The 22,079-nt window shown below is 43.9% G+C and overlaps 1 protein-coding gene across 2 annotated transcripts in view; it reads right to left on the reverse strand.

Moving 5' to 3' along the window:
- The window catches only part of GBA2 (glucosylceramidase beta 2), a 210,243-nt gene that overhangs the window by 166,504 nt on the left and 21,660 nt on the right, over positions 1-22,079 (reverse strand). The gene's annotated exons all lie outside the window — the stretch shown is intronic.

Here is a 22,079-nt window from a genome sequence, read left to right on the forward strand (position 1 = left end):
CGATATCCCACAAACTGCTCACAAACACGATATCCCACACACTGCTCACAAACACGATATCCCACACACTGCTCACAAACACGATATCCCACACACTGCTCACAAACACGATATCCCACACACTGCTCACAAACACGATATCCCGCACACTGCTCACAAACACAATATCCCACACACTGCTCACAAACACAATAGCCTACACACTGCTCACAAACACAACATCCTACACACTGCTCACAAACACAATATCCTACACACTGCTCACTAACAATATCCTACACACTGCTCACTAACCACACTGCTCACAAACACGATATCCCACACACTGCTCACAAACACGATATCCCACACACTGCAAACAAACACGATATCCCACACACTGCAAACAAACACGATAACCCACACACTGCAAACAAACACGATATCCCACACACTGCAAACAAACACGATATCCCACACACTGCTCACAAACACGATATCCCACACACTGCTTACAAACACAATATCCCACACACTGCTCACAAACACAATATCCCACACACTGCTCACAAACACAATATCCCACACACTGCTCACAAACACAATATCCCACACACTGCTCACAAACACAATATCCCACACAGTGCTCACAAACACAATATCCCACACACTGCTCACAAACACAATATCCCACACACTGCTCACAAACACAATATCCCACACACTGCTCACAAACACAATATCCTACACACTGCTCACTAACAATATCCTACACACTGCTCACTAACAATATCCTACACACTGCTCACTAACCACACTGCTCACAAACATGATATCCCACACACTGCTCACAAACACAATATCCTACACACTGCTCACTAACACAATATCCCACACACTGCTCACTAACCACACTGCTCACAAACACGATATCCCACACACTGCACACTAACACAATATCCCACACACTGCACACTAACACAATATCCCACACACTGCACACTAACACAATATCCACACACTGCACACTAACACAATATCCCACACACTGCACACTAACACAATATCCCACACACTGCACACTAACACGATATCCCACACACTGCACACTAAAACAATATCCCACACACTGCACACTAACACGATATCCCACACACTGCACACTAACACGATATCCCACACACTGCTCACTAACAAGATATCAAACACACTGTTTACTAACACGATATCCCACACACTGCTCACAAACATAATATCCCACACACTGCACACTAACACGATATCCCACACACTGCACACTAACACGATATCCCACACACTGCACACTAACACGATATCCGACACACTGCACACTAACACGATATCCCACACACTGCTCACTAACAAGATATCCCACACACTGCTCACAAACATAATATCCCACACACTGCACACTAACACAATATCCCACACACTGCACACTAACACAATATCCCACACACTGCTCACAAACACAATATCCCACACTGCTCACAAACACAATATCCTACACACTGCTCACAAACATAATATCCCACACACTGCTCACAAACACAATATCCCACACACTGCTCACAAACACAATATCCTACACGCTGCTCACTAACCACACTGCACACTAACACGATACCCCACACACTGCACACTAACACAATACCCCACACACTGCTCACAAACACGATATCCCACACACTGCTCACAAACACGATATCCCACACACTGCTCACAAACACGATATCCCACACACTGCTCACAAACACAATATCCCACACAATGCACATCCAAACAATATCCCACACACTGCATGCTAGCACAATATCCCACACAATGCACAGCCACACAGTGTCCCACACACTGCTCACTAACACGATATCCCACACACTGCTCACAAACACGATATCCCACACACTGCTCACAAACACGATATCCCACACACTGCTCACAAACACGATATCCCACACACTGCTCACAAACACAATATCCCACACACTGCTCACAAACACAATATCCCACACACTGCTCACAAATACAATATCCTACACACTGCTCACAAACACAATATCCTACACACTGCTCACAAACACAATATCCCACACACTGCTCACTAACAATATCCTACACACTGCTCACTAACCACACTGCTCACAAACACGATATCCCACACACTGCTCACAAACACGATATCCCACACACTGCAAACAAACACGATATCCCACACACTGCAAACAAACACGATATCCCACACACTGCTCACAAACACGATATCCCACACACTGCTCACAAACACAATATCCCACACACTGCTCACAAACACAATATCCCACACATTGCTCACAAACACGATATCCTACACACTGCTCACTAACAATATCCTACACACTGCTCACTAACAATATCCTACACACTGCTCACTAACAATATCCTACACACTGCTCACTAACAATATCCTACACACTGCTCACTAACCACACTGCTCACAAACACGATATCCCACACACTGCAAACAAACACGATATCCCACACACTGCTCACAAACACGATATCCCACACACTGCTCAAACATAATATCCCACACACTGCACACTAAAACAATATCCCACACACTGCACACTAACACGATATCCCACACACTGCACACTAATACGATATCCCACACACTGCACACTAACACGATATCCCACACAATGCACAGCCACACAATATCCCACACACTGCTCACAAACATAATATCCCACACACTGCACACTAACACAATATCCCACACAATGCACATCCAAACAATATCCCACATACTGCACACTAGCACAATATCCCACACAATGCACAGCCACACAGTATCCCACACACTGCTCACTAACACGATATACCACACACTGCTCACAAACATAATATCCCACACAATGCACACTAACACGATATCCTACACACTGCACAATAACACAATATCCCACACACTGCTCACAAACACAATATCCCACACACTGCTCACAAACACCATATCCTACACACTGCTCACAAACATAATATCCTACACACTGCTCACTAACCACACTGCTCACAAACACGATACCCCACACACTGCACACTAACACGATTCCCCACACACTGCACACTAACACGATACTGCACACTAACACAATATCCCACACACTGCACACTAACACAATATCCCACACACTGCACACTAACACGATACCCCACACACTGCACACTAACACGATACCCCACACACTGCACACTAACACAATATCCAACACACTGCTCACTAACAAGATATCCCACACACTGCTCACTAACAAGATATCCCACACACTGTTTACTAACACGATATCCCACACACTGCTCACAAACATAATATCCCACACACTGCACACTAACACGATATCCCACACACTGCACACTAACACGATATCCCACACACTGCACACTAACACGATATTCCACACAATGCACAGCCACACAATATCCCACACACTGCACACTAGCACGATATCCCACACAATGCACAGCCACACAATATCCCACACACTGAACACTAACACGATAACCCACACAATGTACAGCCACACAATATCCCACACACTGCACACTAGCACGATATCCCACACAATGTACAGCCACACAATATCCCACACACTGCACACTAACACAATATCCCACACACTGCTCACAAACACAATATCCCACACACTGTTCACAAACACAATATCCCACACACTGCTCACAAACACGATATCCCACACACTGCACACTAACACAATATCCCACACACTGCACACTAACACAATATCCCACACACTGCACACTAACACAATATCCCACACACTGCTCACAAACACAATATCCCACTCACTGTTCACAAACACAATATCCCACACACTGCTCACAAACACGATATCCCACACACTGCTCACTAACACAATATCCCACACACTGCTCACTAACACAATATCCCACACACTGCTCACTAACACAATATCCCACACACTGCTCACTAACACAATATCCCACACACTGCTCACTAACACGATATCCCACGATATCTAACGTTCTAAAAACTGTTCGGTAAACAAACAAATTAGGCATAGTTTGTTCGTTTAAACATTTGTATGGGGTATAGGTGCAGAATATTGTAACAAAAAGTGCAAACAAGTAATAACATTGTAATCCACGAATAGGGCATTCGTTGCAAATGCATTATTGCAATCACTGTGCATACCTAGTGCATCGAGCGAAAAGCTTTTTCCAACAATAAGGAAAGGAAGGAATTCACTGTAATAATGCAATCACTGTGCATACCTAGTGCAACGCACACACAACTTTATCCAATAATAAGGAAAGGAAGGAATTCAGTGCATTACTGCAATCACTATGCATTCCTAGTGCAACGCACGCACGCACAGCTTTCTCCAACAATAAGGAAAGGAAGGAATTCACTGCATTACTGCAATCACTGTGCATACCTAGTGCAACTCACGCACAGCTTTCTCCAACAATAAGGAAAGGAAGGAATTCACTGCATTACTGCAATCACTATGCATTCCTAGTGCAACGCACGCACAGCTTTCTCCAATAATAAGGAAAGGAAGGAATTCACTGCATTACTGCAATCACTGTGCATACCTAGTGCAACTCACGCACAGCTTTCTCCAACAATAAGGAAAGGAAGGAATTCACTGCATTACTGCAATCACTATGCATACCTAATGCAATGCACATACAGCTTTCTCCAACAATAAGGAAAGGAAGGAATTCACTGCATTACTGCAATCACTGTGCATACCTAGTGCATCGCACGCACAGCTTTCTCCAACAATAAGGAAAGGAAGGAATTCACTGCATTACTGCAATCACTGTGCATACCTAGTGCATCGCACGCACAGCTTTCTCCAATAATAAGGAAAGGAAGGAATTCAGTGCATTACTGCAATCACTATGCATTCCTAGTGCATCACACGCACGCACAGCTTTCTCCAACAATAAGGAAAGGAAGGAATTCAGTGCATTACTGCAATCACTATGCATACCTAGTGCAACGCCCACACAGCTTTCTCCAACAATAAGGAAAGGAAGGAATTCAGTGCATTACTGCAATCACTATGCATACCTAGTGCAACGCACGCACAGCTTTCTCCAACAATAAGGAAAGGAAGGAATTCAGTGCATTACTGCAATCACTATGCATACCTAGTGCATCGCACGCACAGCTTTCTCCAACAATAAGGAAAGGAAGGAATTCAGTGCATTACTGCAATCACTATGCATACCTAGTGCAACGCACGCACAGCTTTCTCCAACAATAAGGAAAGGAAGGAATTCACTGCATTACTGCAATCACTATGCATACCTAGTGCAACGCACACACAGCTTTCTCCAACAATAAGGAAAGGAAGGAATTCACTGCATTACTGCAATCACTATGCATACCTAGTGCAACGCACGCACAGCTTTCTCCAACAATAAGGAAAGGAAGGAATTCACTGCAGAACAGAGGAGGTATGTAATATTGATTCACAAAAAGTACAAGTGACTCATGGTATTAAATGTATGCTTACTAATGCAAGGAGCCTAAATAACAAAATGGGGGAACTAGAGGCATTAGCATACACTAAACAATATGATATAATAGGCATAACTGAAACATGGTGGGATCAGACACATGACTGGGCAGTTAACTTAAATGGGTACATGTTATTTAGGAAGGATAGGAAAAACAAGAAGGGTGGTGGGGTATGTTTGTATGTCAACCACGAGTTAAAGTCAAATCTTAAGCAAATGGAATGCGATGAGGAAAATGTGGAAGCTTTATGGGTAAATATCTGCTTGGGAGAAAAGAAGGGAAACCAACTATTGGTTGGGATATGTTATAAACCACCTAATGTTAATATTAATGAGGAAGAACTGCTGTTTGAGCAAATTGAGAAAGCTGCAAATCTGGGTAACACTTTAATTATTGGAGATTTTAATTACCCAGACATAAATTGGGACAGAGGGACTAGTAGCTCAGCAAAGGGAATTAGGTTTTTAAACTTGTTAAATGACACCTTCATGTCACAACTAGTACAAGCACCAACTAGAATGGACGCTTGTCTGGACCTGGTTTTAACAAACAACGTTGATCTTTTGACCAACATTCAAGTAGGTGAGCACTTGGGAAATAGTGATCACAATATAGTGTCCTTTGAAATAAACTCAAAAAAACAAAAGTACATGGGGTATACTAAAACATATAATTTTAAAAAGGCCAATTTCAATAAGATAAGGGAAGCTTTACAATATATTGACTGGCATAAACTCTTTAGTGAAAAGAACACTGAGGATAAATGGATCATCTTCCAACAAATATTAGAAAGGTACATTTCTCAGTATGTACCATTGGGTAATAAATATAAAAGAAACACATTAAAACCAATGTGGCTTAGTAGTGAAGTAAAACAAGAGATTAAAAATAAGAAAATGGCATTCAAAGCCTTTAAATCTAACAAATCAGATGCATCTTATAAAAGATATAAGAAAGCAAATAATGCGTGCAAAAAGGCAATTAGACTTGCTAAACTTCAAAATGAAAAAATGATAGCTAAAGAGAGCAAAACAAACCCCAAAGCATTTTTTAAGTACATAAATTCCAAAAAACCCAAAAATGAAAGTATAGGTACACTTAAAACTGAAACGGGGGTGTTAGTTAATGAAGACCAAGAAAAGGCAGGAATTCTAAATAACTATTTCTCCTCCGTATATATTAATGAAGAACCCATGGCAATAGATGTGCAAATGATTGCTACTAAAAACTTGCAGAATAATTGTAATTGGTTAACTCAAGGCAATGTGCTGCAGCAACTAAAGAAAGTTAATATAAACAAAGCTCCAGGGCCTGACGGTATCCATCCACGTGTACTTAAGGAACTAAGTGTAGAAATAAGTGAACCTCTGTTTTTAATCTTTCAAGATTCTTTTCTTTCAGGAAGTGTTCCGGAGGATTGGAGGAAGGCAGATGTGGTTCCTATTGTAACGGATCGCCTGGCACCCCGACTTAGTACCTCCGTTAATGGATGCTCCTAGTGCTTCCTGAGGACTCCAAGCACTCTGGCAGACACCACAATCACCGAATCCGAGAAACCTTTTAAATTCTCCCAAGCATATGAATGCTGTATACCATTGAATAGGAACCATACGAATAGGCTTGTACTCCTAGCAGTCAACTGGAACAGCATGCAATAAATCCTTCCCCCCAATAATGAGACGACACATCACTTTGAGGGTAAAACAGGAACTCAGGACTGGCTCATCCAGCCTGGCTTTTATTACACTTGTACACTTACAGGCCACACCCAGGGGGAGGCATAAAATAACCAATCAGATACATGGTACAACCCACACATCCCCTCCCCTCAGATAACCAGTTAACATAATTATAACAGCCAGGAAAACTACAGTTTTTATACATGTACTATAACTTTAAATCCATACATCCAATCTTCCCACATATTTAGAATCAGCACACTTTAAACATAAACCCTTCCAAAAATCAGCCAAATCCCTCCAGTGGATCAAAAGTTAGCTGGAGGTCCCTTTATGACCGACCGCAAGCACATTTTCCTGCCCAAAACAGTTCCATAGATTTGGGCTGTGCGGCCGGTCAATTTCATGCCGAAAAACGACTAAGTCCCATTTCGAACGGGACTTAGTCTCTGGAGCTGCAAGTTCAGTATGGAAGAAGGTAAGGGTCAGCGGTGTTCGGCAAAATGTGTAGCCGATTTTAGTTCCACAGAATCTTTAGCATATACCGCTGACCGCGTTCGACTGAACAAAGATGGCCGCCGCCACGTGCAATTAACCTGCAGTAACCTCACAGCCTGGGAGGTAAATTGCCTGCACACTTTAGCTTCTGGGTGGTCCGCCTGTGTGGTACTTGGTTCAGTAAGCCCTATTTACTGAACCAAGAGGGAGAAAGCATGGGGCAAGTTATTTTACAGGTCGGGGGACATAGTCTTAAAGGGACATTGTTCACCAAAGTTACAAGATGTCCCCAGACGGTTCTTAAAGGGCCATACACACCAAATAAAAGTCCATACGTTTTCAGGGGCCATAGTCTTAAAGGGTATTGTTACCCAAAGTCTCAATATGTCCCCAGACGGTTCTTAAAGGGCCAGCAGCAGTACAATAAAATACCATTCACTGTGCTTAAAGGGCCAGCAGTCGCACAATAAAATACAATATGCCCCAAATAATCCAGGGGCCATAGTCAGCCGGTAGGAGGCGGGCAAACAGGCTTCTCCAGGGCCCAGTGGCGAGGTTGGTTTCGCCACACCTATATTCAAAAAGGGTTCAAAATCCTTGCCTGGAAATTATAGACCTGTGAGCTTAACTTCTGTGGCTGGTAAAATATTTGAAAGGTTATTAAGGGATAATATTCAAGAATTCCTTGAGAAGAATATGGTTATCAGCAAAAATCAGCATGGTTTTATGAAGCACAGGTCATGTCAAACTAACTTGATTGCGTTCTACGAAGAAGTAAGTAGAAGTATAGATCAGGGTGTTGCAGTGGATGTGATCTATTTGGATTTTGCCAAGGCATTTGATACAGTTCCACACAAAAGATTAGTGTTCAAACTCAAGGAAATCGGTCTCGATGAAAATGCTTGTTCTTGGGTAGAACATTGGCTTAAAAACAGAATACAAAGAGTTGTCGTTAATGGTAAATTTTCAAGCTGGACAGAGGTGGCAAGTGGTGTCCCTCAGGGGTCTGTTCTGGAACCCCTTCTATTTAACATGTTTATAAATGATCTTGAAGACAGCATTGAAAGTCATGTTTCAGTGTTTGCAGATGACACAAAACTTTGTAAAATAATACAATGTGAGCAAGATATTACTTTGCTGCAGAAGGATTTAGATAGACTGGAGGACTGGGCACTCAAATGGCAGATGAAATTTAATGTTGAAAAATGCAAAGTTATGCACTTCGGCGTAAAGAATACACAAGCAACGTATACCCTTAATGGAAGTGAATTAGGGATAACAACACACGAAAAGGACTTGGGAATTGTTATAGACAACAAACTATGCAACAATGTGCAATGTCAATCAGCAGTGGCCAAGGCCAGTAAGGTATTGTCATGCATGAAAAAGGGCATTCATTCTCGGGACGAGAATATCATTTTGCCTCTCTATAAATCACTGGTAAGACCACATATTGAATATGCTGTGCAATTTTGGGCACCTGTTCTAAAGAAGGATATCATGGCACTAGAAAAAGTGCAGAGGCGGGCTACAAAATTAATAAAAGGAATGGAACATATTGTCACGGTAATATACCCCAACACGCAGGAATAGTACAGATAGTCAGGAGACAAGAAACCAGGGTTCGTCTTACCGGACCTTAGAATGGCCGGACTTGACGAGAAAAAGCAAGACAGAGTCTAGAACAAGCCGAGGTCAAGGGAACAGAGAGACAGCGTAACGTAGAACAAGCCGAGGACTGGTACACAGAGGACAAAATAGCGGATAAGCAAGCAAGGATAAAGAGAGAGCGGAGTCAGGAACAAAGCCAAGGTCAAGCACCAAAAAACCAACTGAACGATACAAGCACTAAAGGGAAACTGGACAGAAACCACGATAGGGCAAGGAGCAAGGGAAACAGGTGAGTAAAAATACCCTAAGGTTCACTTTGATTGGCCCCTGTCATATCCACGCCCCCAAAATGTGAGTGTATGGGGAATGTGGCCTGACAGGGGCCAATGGGAGACTGATTCTAATTTAGTCTCCCACTGTCCCTTTAAGAGCGCGCCCGAGACGCGCGGCGCGCTCTTAGTGTCGGGCGGGACACGTGACCGCTTCTCGCGGTCACTGCCCGCCTGACTGATCATCTTGTTGGCTGAGCCGCGCGCGGCTCGTGCAGGAGCAGGACCGCGCGCGGCGAGAAGAGAGGACCCCGGCCGGCCCCTGGAGAGGGTAAGTACCGCTACAGTACCCCCCCCTGAAGACACGCCCACCGGGCGGGGAGGAGCAGGCCTGGCAGGAAAACGAGCGTGGAAAGAACGCACAAGGCGAGGAGCGTGAACAGCGTCAGCGGAAATCCAACTGCGTTCCTCAGGCCCATAGCCCTTCCAATGTACCAGATATTGGAGGCGACCCCGAAGCAAACGAGAGTCAATTACAGCCGCCACTTCAAACTCCTCATGGCCCTCCACAGAAACCGGAGGAGGAGGAGGTACATGCCGAGTATAACGGTTGCACAGGAGGGGTTTTAACAAGGAGGTATGAAACACGTTAGGAATGCGTAAATTTTTTGGAAGATCCAATGCATACGAGACAGGATTAACCACATGCAAGATACGAAAAGGACCAATAAAACGAGGGGCCAACTTCATAGAAGGCACACGAAGACGAATATTGCGAGTAGAAAGCCAAACCCGGTCTCCCACAGCATAGGATGGAGCCGCCCTGCGATGCTTGTCTGCCTGAACCTTCTGACGAGCAGCTGAGGCCACCAAAGAACACTGAACCTGCTCCCAAGTATTACGTAGACTAGCCAAATGTTCGTCCAGAGCTGGCATGCCCTGTAAGGAGAATGCAGCTGGAAGAACCACGGGATGCCGGCCATAAACAACGTAAAAAGGGCTGTTAGCGGAGGATTCATGAGCAGCATTATTACGAGCAAACTCAGCCCAAGGAAGAAGGTCAGCCCAATTGTTCTGATGGTGGGACACGAAACAACGAAGATACTGCTCTAGAGATTGGTTGGCACGTTCAGCAGCTCCATTAGACTGGGGGTGGTAGGCTGAGGAAAACGAGAGGGAGATACCCATCTCTGTACAAAACGATCTCCAGAATCTGGAGATAAACTGGCTACCCCTATCGGACACGATCGAAGTGGGAATACCATGCAACCGAAACACCTCCCTGGCAAAGATAGAGGCAAGTTCCCTGGATGATGGTAATTTGACAAGAGACACAAAATGAGCCATCTTAGAAAAACGATCCACAATCATTAGGATGACAGTTTTACCATTAGAGGGAGGCAATTCAACAATGAAATCCATGGATATATTGGACCACGGTCTCTCGGGTATGGGCAACGGATGTAACAACCCACAAGGAACTCTGTGGGAGGACTTCATACTGGCACAAGTGCTACAGGCATTAACGTAATCGGTGACGTCCTTGCGCAAGGAAGCCCACCAGAAATATCTAGAAACTGCTGAGAATGTCTTAGAAATACCAGGGTGTCCAGCAGTTCTAGTGTCATGATATAATGACAAGATGTCTCGTCTCTCCGGTATATCAACGAATAGCTTATCAGCAGGCCTCTCCCCAGGAGCCAAGTGTTGTTTAGCCTGAATAGCTTGTAAGAGAGAAGACGAAATGGAAAGAACAGTAGTCGCTATTATTCTGTCAGGCGGAATGACAGGGGTAACATCGACCTCGAGTTTGTCAGTAGTCTCGAATTGTCTGGACAGAGCGTCAGCTTTAGTATTACGGTCACCCGGTCTGTAAGTGATTATGTAATTAAAACGAGACAAAAACAGAGACCACCTGGCCTGCCTGGAAGACAATCTTTTTGCTTCACTAAGGTAAGAGAGGTTTTTGTGATCCGTTAAAATGAGGATGGGATCCCTAGTACCCTCTAGCAGATGTCTCCATTCCTTGAGCGCCAAAATGATAGCAAGGAGTTCACGATTGCCTACATCATAATTCCTCTCTGCTTTGGACATCTGTCTGGAAAAGAAGCCACAAGGGTGTAACGGCTTTTCAGGTGAATCTCTTTGAGACAAGATAGCACCTACCCCTATCTCAGAAGCATCAACTTCAAGAATAAAGGGCAGTGAAGTGACAGGATGCTGTAAAACAGGAGCAGAGGCAAATGTAGCCTTCAAGAATTCAAAGGCCTCGAGTGCTTCTGGTTTCCAGACATGAGTATTACCATCCTTCTTGGTCATTCTGGTTATAGGCGCAACAATGGCAGAAAACCCTTTAATAAAACGCCTATAATAATTAGAGAACCCCAGAAAACGCTGAATGGCTTTCAACCCCTGGGGTAGAGGCCATTCCATAATGGCAGACAGTTTCTTGGGATCCATACGAAAACCCTTGGCCGAGATTATATAACCCAAGAATTGGACTTCAGATTGATCAAATGAACATTTTTCGAGTTTGCAATAGAGACCGTTAACCAGAAGAGTTCTCAACACTAATTTAACATGCATGTGATGAGTCTGTAAATCAGTAGAATAAATCAATATGTCGTCCAAGTATACTATAACGAATGTATGTATAAATTGACGTAGGACATCATTAATAAATTCCTGAAAAACTGCTGGGGCGTTACAAAGACCAAAGGGCATCACAGTGTACTCGTAGTGGCCACTCCTGGTATTGAAAGCGGTCTTCCACTCGTGATCCTTTTTGATACGTATGAGATTGTAAGCACCCCTAAGGTCCAATTTAGTAAAAACTGTGGCCTGTTTAAGCCTATCAAATAGTTCTGTGATCAAAGGTATGGGGTACGCATTTTTGACGGTGATTTTATTTAGGCCCCTATAGTCAATACAAGGCCTTAATTCGCCATCTTTCTTAGATACAAAGAAGAAACCCGCCCCTGCCGGGGAAGAGGATCTTCTTATAAATCCCTTCTCTAGAGATTCCTTAATATATTCCTCCATAACCAGATTCTCCTGAGGAGATAAAGGATATATTCTCCCTTTGGGAGGCATAGCACCAGGTAACAAATTAATTGCACAATCGTAAGGCCTGTGAGGTGGCAATCTTTCAGCCTCCCTTTTATCAAAAACAGATTTAAGAGACAGGTACTGAGAGGGTATGACCGTAGGCACGGGAGGAATATTAGTAGAATTCAAAGGGGTGACTTTAACAATACAAGACTCTTGGCAAGAATCACTCCAAGAAACTATTTGTCCTGACTCCCAATCAATGGTGGGATTATGAGTACGTAACCAAGGATACCCTAACACGAGGTGAGAGGAAGGAGAAGTAATGATCTGAAACCGAATGGTCTCAGAGTGTAACACCCCTGTAGACATATGTAGTGGAACAGTTTCATGTGTGATAACTGGAGAGCATAATGGTCTACCATCTATGGCCTCAACGGCCAAGGGTGTCTCCTTCTCTCTGGTGGGTATGTTATTCTCCTTGACAAAACTGGAATCAATAAAGTTTTCGGCCGCTCCGGAATCAACCAGGGCTAGTATATTCCCTGCTATGCAGTTACTATCAAGGTGCAGGGAAACAGGAAGAAGTAATTTATTAAGAGGCAAATGTGAGGACTGTGATGTCACACCCAAGGCCAGTCCTCTATACGGTCTTAGGTGCGATAGTTTCCCGGACGCACGGGACAGTCTTGTCTCATATGACCCCTCCTACCACAATAAAGACAAAGTCCCTCCTTTCTCCTATAAAGCTTTTCAGCGTCAGTAAGTTTAGCAACCCCTAACTGCATAGGTTCCTCCTCAGAACCTTTAGATCCCTCGGGAGTCTCAGCTCTAGGGGAGTTAAAGGGAACAAAATGTCTATTTCTGGACCTGGTATATAACCTGTCACGGATCCTGTTATCTATATCGATAAGATAGTCAATCAGGTCCTCCAGGGGTACAGGGAGGTCCTTAGCTGCTACCTCATCCAACATAGTATCAGACAGACCTTCCATAAACGCGGTAGTAAGCCCATTATTAGTCCAATCTACCTGTGAGGCAAGGGTCCAGAACTGAATAGCATAATCGGCTACAGATTTAGATCCTTGCTTTATTCTCATTAATGCCCTGGCGGCATTTTTTGACCTTTTAGTCGTGTCAAATGTTCTACGGAACGCTGTGAGGAAGCTATTGAAGTCGTGTACCATAGGCCCATTAGCCTCCCAAATAGGATTTGCCCATTCTAGTGCCTTATCCGTAAGCTGGTGCATAAGAAAACCCACCTTAGATCTATCAGTGGGAAATGAACGTGGGTACATTTCAAAGTGGAATTCCACTTGATTAAGGAATCCCCTACATGTCTTAGCGTCCCCTCCATACCTAGGTGGCGGGGTTAGATGTGCAGAAGCATTAGGCATATTAGCTGTGTCCGGTATAGGGTTTACAGGAGGCGTAGGTACAGGTACCGGAGCTGATCTGGATAACAGTGTCTGGATGGCTTGAGCCATTTGATCCATACGGTGATCCTGTTCTGCGAATCTAGCCTCATGAGTGGCCATCTGTTGACCTAAACCTGCGGGGTCCATGGCCCTATCGTAATGTCACGGTAATATACCCCAACACGCAGGAATAGTACAGATAGTCAGGAGACAAGAAACCAGGGTTCGTCTTACCGGACCTTAGAATGGCCGGACTTGACGAGAAAAAGCAAGACAGAGTCTAGAACAAGCCGAGGTCAAGGGAACAGAGAGACAGCGTAACGTAGAACAAGCCGAGGACTGGTACACAGAGGACAAAATAGCGGATAAGCAAGCAAGGATAAAGAGAGAGCGGAGTCAGGAACAAAGCCAAGGTCAAGCACCAAAAAACCAACTGAACGATACAAGCACTAAAGGGAAACTGGACAGAAACCACGATAGGGCAAGGAGCAAGGGAAACAGGTGAGTAAAAATACCCTAAGGTTCACTTTGATTGGCCCCTGTCATATCCACGCCCCCAAAATGTGAGTGTATGGGGAATGTGGCCTGACAGGGGCCAATGGGAGACTGATTCTAATTTAGTCTCCCACTGTCCCTTTAAGAGCGCGCCCGAGACGCGCGGCGCGCTCTTAGTGTCGGGCGGGACACGTGACCGCTTCTCGCGGTCACTGCCCGCCTGACTGATCATCTTGTTGGCTGAGCCGCGCGCGGCTCGTGCAGGAGCAGGACCGCGCGCGGCGAGAAGAGAGGACCCCGGCCGGCCCCTGGAGAGGGTAAGTACCGCTACACATATCAGCTATGAAGAAAGGTTAACAAATTTAAACCTATTTAGTTTAGAAAAACGTCGCCTGAGAGGGGATATGATAACATTATACAAATATATTCGGGGCCAATACAAACCATTGTGTGGAAATCTATTCACAAACCGGACTTTACATAGGACACGAGGCCATGCGTTTAGACTGGAAGAAAGAAGATTTCGTCTAAGGCAAAGGAAAGGTTTTTTTACTGTAAGAACAATCAGGATGTGGAATTCTCTGCCTGAAGAAGTGGTTTTATCAGAGTCCATACAGATGTTCAAACAGCTACTAGATGCATACTTGCAAAGACAGAATATTCAAGGATATAATCTTTCAATGTAGGGTAATAACTGCTTGATTCAAGGATAAATCTGACTGCCATTCTGGGGTCAAGAAGGAATTTTTTGTCCTAGCTTGTTGCAAAATTGTGCTTCAAACTGGTTTTTTTTTTGTTTTTTGTTTTTTTTTGCCTTTTGGATCAACAGCAAAAAACAGGTGTGAGGAAGGCTGAACTTGATGGACGCAAGTCTCTTTTCAGCTATCTAACTATGTAACTATGCACGCACAGCTTTCTCCAATAATAGGGAAAGGAAGGAATTCACTGCATTACTGCAATCACTATGCATTCCTAGTGCAACGCACGCACGCACAGCTTTCTCCAACAATAAGGAAAGGAAGGAATTCAGTGCATTACTGCAATCACTGTGCATACCTAGTGCAACGCACACACAGCTTTCTCCAACAATAGGGAAAGGAATTCATTCACTGCATTACTGCAATCACTATGCATTCCTAGTGCAACGCACGCACAGCTTTCTCCAACAATAAGGAAAGGAAGGAATTCAGTGCATTACTGCAATCACTATGCATACCTAGTGCAACGCACACACAGCTTTCTCCAACAATAGGGAAAGGAAGGAATTCAGTGCATTACTGCAATCACTATGCATACCTAGTGCAACGCACGCACAGCTTTCTCCAACAATAAGGAAAGGAAGGAATTCACTGTAATACTGCAATCACTATGCATTCCTAGTGCAACGCCCACACAGCTTTCTCCAACAATAAGGAAAGGAAGGAATTCACTGCATTACTGCAATCACTGTGCATACCTAGTGCATCGCACGCACAGCTTTCTCCAACAATAAGGAAAGGAAGGAATTCACTGCATTACTGCAATCACTATGCATACCTAGTGCATCGCACGCACAGCTTTCTCCAATAATAGGGAAAGGAAGGAATTCACTGCATTACTGCAATCACTATGCATACCTAGTTCATCGCACGTACAGCTTTCTCCAACAATAGGGAAAGGAAGGAATTCAGTGCATTACTGCAATCACTGTGCATACCTAGTGCAACGCACGTACAGCTTTCTCCAATAATAAGGAAAGGAAGGAATTCAGTGCATTACTGCAATCACTATGCATACCTAGTGCATCGCACGCACAGCTTTCTCCAACAATAAGGAAAGGAAGGAATTCACTGCATTACTGCAATCACTGTGCATACCTAGTGCAACGCACGTACAGCTTTCTCCAATAATAAGGAAAGGAAGGAATTCAGTGCATTACTGCAATCACTATGCATACCTAGTGCATCGCACGCACAGCTTTCTCCAACAATAAGGAAAGGAAGGAATTCACTGCATTACTGCAATCACTATGCATACCTAGTGCAACGCCCACACAGCTTTCTCCAACAATAAGGAAAGGAAGGAATTCAGTGCATTACTGCAATCACTATGCATACCTAGTGCAACGCACGTACAGCTTTCTCCAACAATAAGGAAAGGAAGGAATTCACTGCATTACTGCAATCACTGTGCATACCTAGTGCAACGCCCACACAGCTTTCTCCAACAATAAGGAAAGGAAGGAATTCACTGCATTACTGCAATCACTATGCATACCTAGTGCAACGCACACACAGCTTTCTCCAACAATAAGGAAAGGAAGGAATTCACTGCATTACTGCAATCACTATGCATACCTAGTGCAACGCATGTACAGCTTTCTCCAACAATAGGGAAAGGAAGGAATTCACTGCATTACTGCAATCACTGTGCATACCTAGTGCAACTCACGCACAGCTTTCTCCAACAATAAGGAAAGGAAGGAATTCACTGCATTACTGCAATCACTATGCATACCTAGTGCATCGCACGCACAGCTTTCTCCAACAATAAGGAAAGGAAGGAATTCACTGCATTACTGCAATCACTATGCATACCTAATGCAATGCACATACAGCTTTCTCCAACAATAGGGAAAGGAAGGAATTCAGTGCATTACTGCAATCACTATGCATACCTAGTGCAACGCACGCACAGCTTTCTCCAACAATAAGGAAAGGAAGGAATTCACTGCATTACTGCAATCACTATGCATACCTAATGCAATGCACATACAGCTTTCTCCAACAATAGGGAAAGGAAGGAATTCACTGCATTACTGCAATCGCTATGCATACCTAGTGCATCGCACGCACAGCTTTCTCCAACAATAAGGAAAGGAAGGAATTCACTGCATTACTGCAATCACTATGCATACCTAGTGCATCGCACGCACAGCTTTCTCCAACAATAAGGAAAGGAAGGAATTCACTGCATTACTGCAATCACTATGCATTCCTAGTGCAACGCCCACACAGCTTTCTCCAACAATAAGGAAAGGAAGGAATTCACTGCATTACTGCAATCACTATGCATACCTAGTGCATCGCACGCACAGCTTTCTCCAACAATAAGGAAAGGAAGGAATTCAGTGCATTACTGCAATCACTGTGCATACCTAGTGCAACGCACGTACAGCTTTCTCCAATAATAAGGAAAGGAAGGAATTCAGTGCATTACTGCAATCACTATGCATACCTAGTGCATCGCACGCACAGCTTTCTCCAACAATAAGGAAAGGAAGGAATTCACTGCATTACTGCAATCACTATGCATACCTAGTGCAACGCACGCACAGCTTTCTCCAACAATAGGGAAAGGAAGGAATTCAGTGCATTACTGCAATCACTATGCATACCTAGTGCAACGCACGCACAGCTTTATCCAACAATAAGGAAAGGAAGGAATTCAGTGCATTACTGCAATCGCTATGCATACCTAATGCATCGCACGCACAGCTTTCTCCAACAATAAGGAAAGGAAGGAATTCACTGCATTACTGCAATCTCTATGCATTCCTAGTGCAACGCACACACAGCTTTCTCCAACAATAAGGAAAGGAAGGAATTCACTGCATTACTGCAATCACTATGCATACCTAGTGCAACGCCCACACAGCTTTCTCCAACAATAAGGAAAGGAAGGAATTCAGTGCATTACTGCAATAGCTATGCATACCTAATGCATCGCACGCACAGCTTTCTCCAACAATAAGGAAAGGAAGGAATTCACTGCATTACTGCAATCACTATGCATACCTAGTGCATCGCACACACAGCTTTCTCCAACAATAAGGAAAGGAAGGAATTCACTGCATTACTGCAATCACTATGCATACCTAGTGCAACGCCCACACAGCTTTCTCCAACAATAAGGAAAGGAAGGAATTCAGTGCATTACTGCAATCACTGTGCATACCTAGTGCATCGCACGCACGCACAGCTTTCTCCAACAATAAGGAAAGGAAGGAATTCACTGCATTACTGCAATCACTGTGCATACCTAGTGCATCGCACGTACAGCTTTCTCCAATAATACGGAAAGGAAGGAATTCACTGCATTACTGCAATCACTGTGCATACCTAGTGCATCGCACGCACAGCTTTCTCCAACAATAAGGAAAGGAAGGAATTCACTGCATTACTGCAATCACTATGCATACCTAGTGCATCGCACACACAGCTTTCTCCAACAATAAGGAAAGGAAGGAATTCACTGCATTACTGCAATCACTATGCATACCTAGTGCAACGCCCACACAGCTTTCTCCAACAATAAGGAAAGGAAGGAATTCACTGCATTACTGCAATCACTATGCATACCTAGTGCATCGCACGCACAGCTTTCTCCAACAATAAGGAAAGGAAGGAATTCAGTGCATTACTGCAATCACTATGCATACCTAGTGCAACGCACGCACAGCTTTCTCCAACAATAAGGAAAGGAAGGAATTCACTGTATTACTGCAATCACTATGCATACCTAGTGCATCGCACGCACAGCTTTCTCCAATAATAGGGAAAGGAAGGAATTCAGTGCATTACTGCAATCACTATGCATACCTAGTGCATCGCACGCACAGCTTTCTCCAACAATAAGGAAAGGAAGGAATTCACTGCATTACTGCAATCACTATGCATACCTAGTGCATCGCACACACAGCTTTCTCCAACAATAAGGAAAGGAAGGAATTCACTGCATTACTGCAATCACTGTGCATACCTAGTGCATCGCACGCACAGCTTTCTCCAACAATAAGGAAAGGAAGGAATTCACTGCATTACTGCAATCACTGTGCATACCTAGTGCAACGCACGTACAGCTTTCTCCAACAATAAGGAAAGGAAGGAATTCACTGCATTACTGCAATCACTGTGCATACCTAGTGCAACTCACGCACAGCTTTCTCCAACAATAAGGAAAGGAAGGAATTCACTGCATTACTGCAATCACTATGCATACCTAGTGCAACGCACGTACAGCTTTCTCCAACAATAAGGAAAGGAAGGAATTCACTGCATTACTGCAATCACTGTGCATACCTAGTGCAACTCACGCACAGCTTTCAAAAACAATGGGGAAAGGAAGGAATTCACTGCATTACTGCAATCGCTATGCATACCTAGTGCATCGCCCACACAGCTTTCTCCAACAATAAGGAAAGGAAGGAATTCAGTGCATTACTGCAATCACTATGCATACCTAGTGCATCGCACGCACAGCTTTCTCCAACAATAAGGAAAGGAAGGAATTCACTGCATTACTGCAATCACTATGCATACCTAGTGCATCGCACACACAGCTTTCTCCAACAATAAGGAAAGGAAGGAATTCAGTGCATTACTGCAATCACTATGCATACCTAGTGCATCGCACACACAGCTTTCTCCAACAATAAGGAAAGGAAGGAATTCACTGCATTACTGCAATCACTATGCATACCTAGTGCATCGCACGCACAGCTTTCTCCAACAATAAGGAAAGGAAGGAATTCACTGCATTACTGCAATCACTGTGCATACCTAGTGCAACTCACGCACAGCTTTCTCCAACAATAAGGAAAGGAAGGAATTCACTGCATTACTGCAATCACTATGCATACCTAATGCAATGCACATACAGCTTTCTCCAACAATAAGGAAAGGAAGGAATTCACTGCATTACTGCAATCACTGTGCATACCTAGTGCATCGCACGCACAGCTTTCTCCAACAATAAGGAAAGGAAGGAATTCACTGCATTACTGCAATCACTGTGCATACCTAGTGCAACGCACGTACAGCTTTCTCCAACAATAAGGAAAGGAAGGAATTCACTGCATTACTGCAATCACTGTGCATACCTAGTGCAACTCACGCACAGCTTTCTCCAACAATAAGGAAAGGAAGGAATTCACTGCATTACTGCAATCACTATGCATACCTAGTGCAACGCACGTACAGCTTTCTCCAACAATAAGGAAAGGAAGGAATTCACTGCATTACTGCAATCACTGTGCATACCTAGTGCAACTCACGCACAGCTTTCAAAAACAATGGGGAAAGGAAGGAATTCACTGCATTACTGCAATCGCTATGCATACCTAGTGCATCGCCCACACAGCTTTCTCCAACAATAAGGAAAGGAAGGAATTCAGTGCATTACTGCAATCACTATGCATACCTAGTGCATCGCACGCACAGCTTTCTCCAACAATAAGGAAAGGAAGGAATTCACTGCATTACTGCAATCACTATGCATACCTAGTGCATCGCACACACAGCTTTCTCCAACAATAAGGAAAGGAAGGAATTCACTGCATTACTGCAATCACTATGCATACCTAGTGCATCGCACGCACAGCTTTCTCCAACAATAAGGAAAGGAAGGAATTCACTGCATTACTGCAATCACTGTGCATACCTAGTGCAACTCACGCACAGCTTTCTCCAACAATAAGGAAAGGAAGGAATTCACTGCATTACTGCAATCACTATGCATACCTAGTGCATCGCACGCACAGCTTTCTCCAACAATAAGGAAAGGAAGGAATTCACTGCATTACTGCAATCGCTATGCATACCTAGTGCATCGCACGCACAGCTTTCTCCAACAATAAGGAAAGGAAGGAATTCACTGCATTACTGCAATCACTATGCATTCCTAGTGCAACGCACGCACAGCTTTCTCCAACAATAAGGAAAGGAAGGAATTCAGTGCATTACTGCAATCACTATGCATACCTAGTGCAACGCACGCACAGCTTTCTCCAACAATAGGGAAAGGAAGGAATTCACTGCATTACTGCAATCACTATGCATACCTAGTGCAACGCCCACACAGCTTTCTCCAACAATAGGGAAAGGAAGGAATTCACTGCATTACTGCAATCACTATGCATACCTAGTGCATCGCACACACAGCTTTCTCCAATAATAAGGAAAGGAAGGAATTCAGTGCATTACTGCAATCACTATGCATACCTAGTGCAACGCACGCACAGCTTTCTCCAACAATAAGGAAAGGAAGGAATTCAGTGCATTACTGCAATCACTATGCATACCTAGTGCAACGCACGCACAGCTTTCTCCAACAATAGGGAAAGGAAGGAATTCACTGCATTACTGCAATCACTATGCATACCTAGTGCATCGCACACACAGCTTTCTCCAATAATAAGGAAAGGAAGGAATTCACTGCATTACTGCAATCACTATGCATACCTAGTGCATCGCACGCACAGCTTTCTCCAACAATAGGGAAAGGAAGGAATTCACTGCATTACTGCAATCACTATGCATACCTAGTGCATCGCACGCACAGCTTTCTCCAACAATAGGGAAAGGAAGGAATTCAGTGCATTACTGCAATCGCTATGCATACCTAGTGCATCGCACGCACAGCTTTCTCCAACAATAAGGAAAGGAAGGAATTCACTGCATTACTGCAATCACTATGCATTCCTAGTGCAACGCACGCACAGCTTTCTCCAACAATAAGGAAAGGA

This window comes from Pelobates fuscus, chromosome 5, assembly GCF_036172605.1.
Source record: "Pelobates fuscus isolate aPelFus1 chromosome 5, aPelFus1.pri, whole genome shotgun sequence".
NCBI classification, from domain to species: Eukaryota; Metazoa; Chordata; class Amphibia; order Anura; family Pelobatidae; genus Pelobates; species Pelobates fuscus.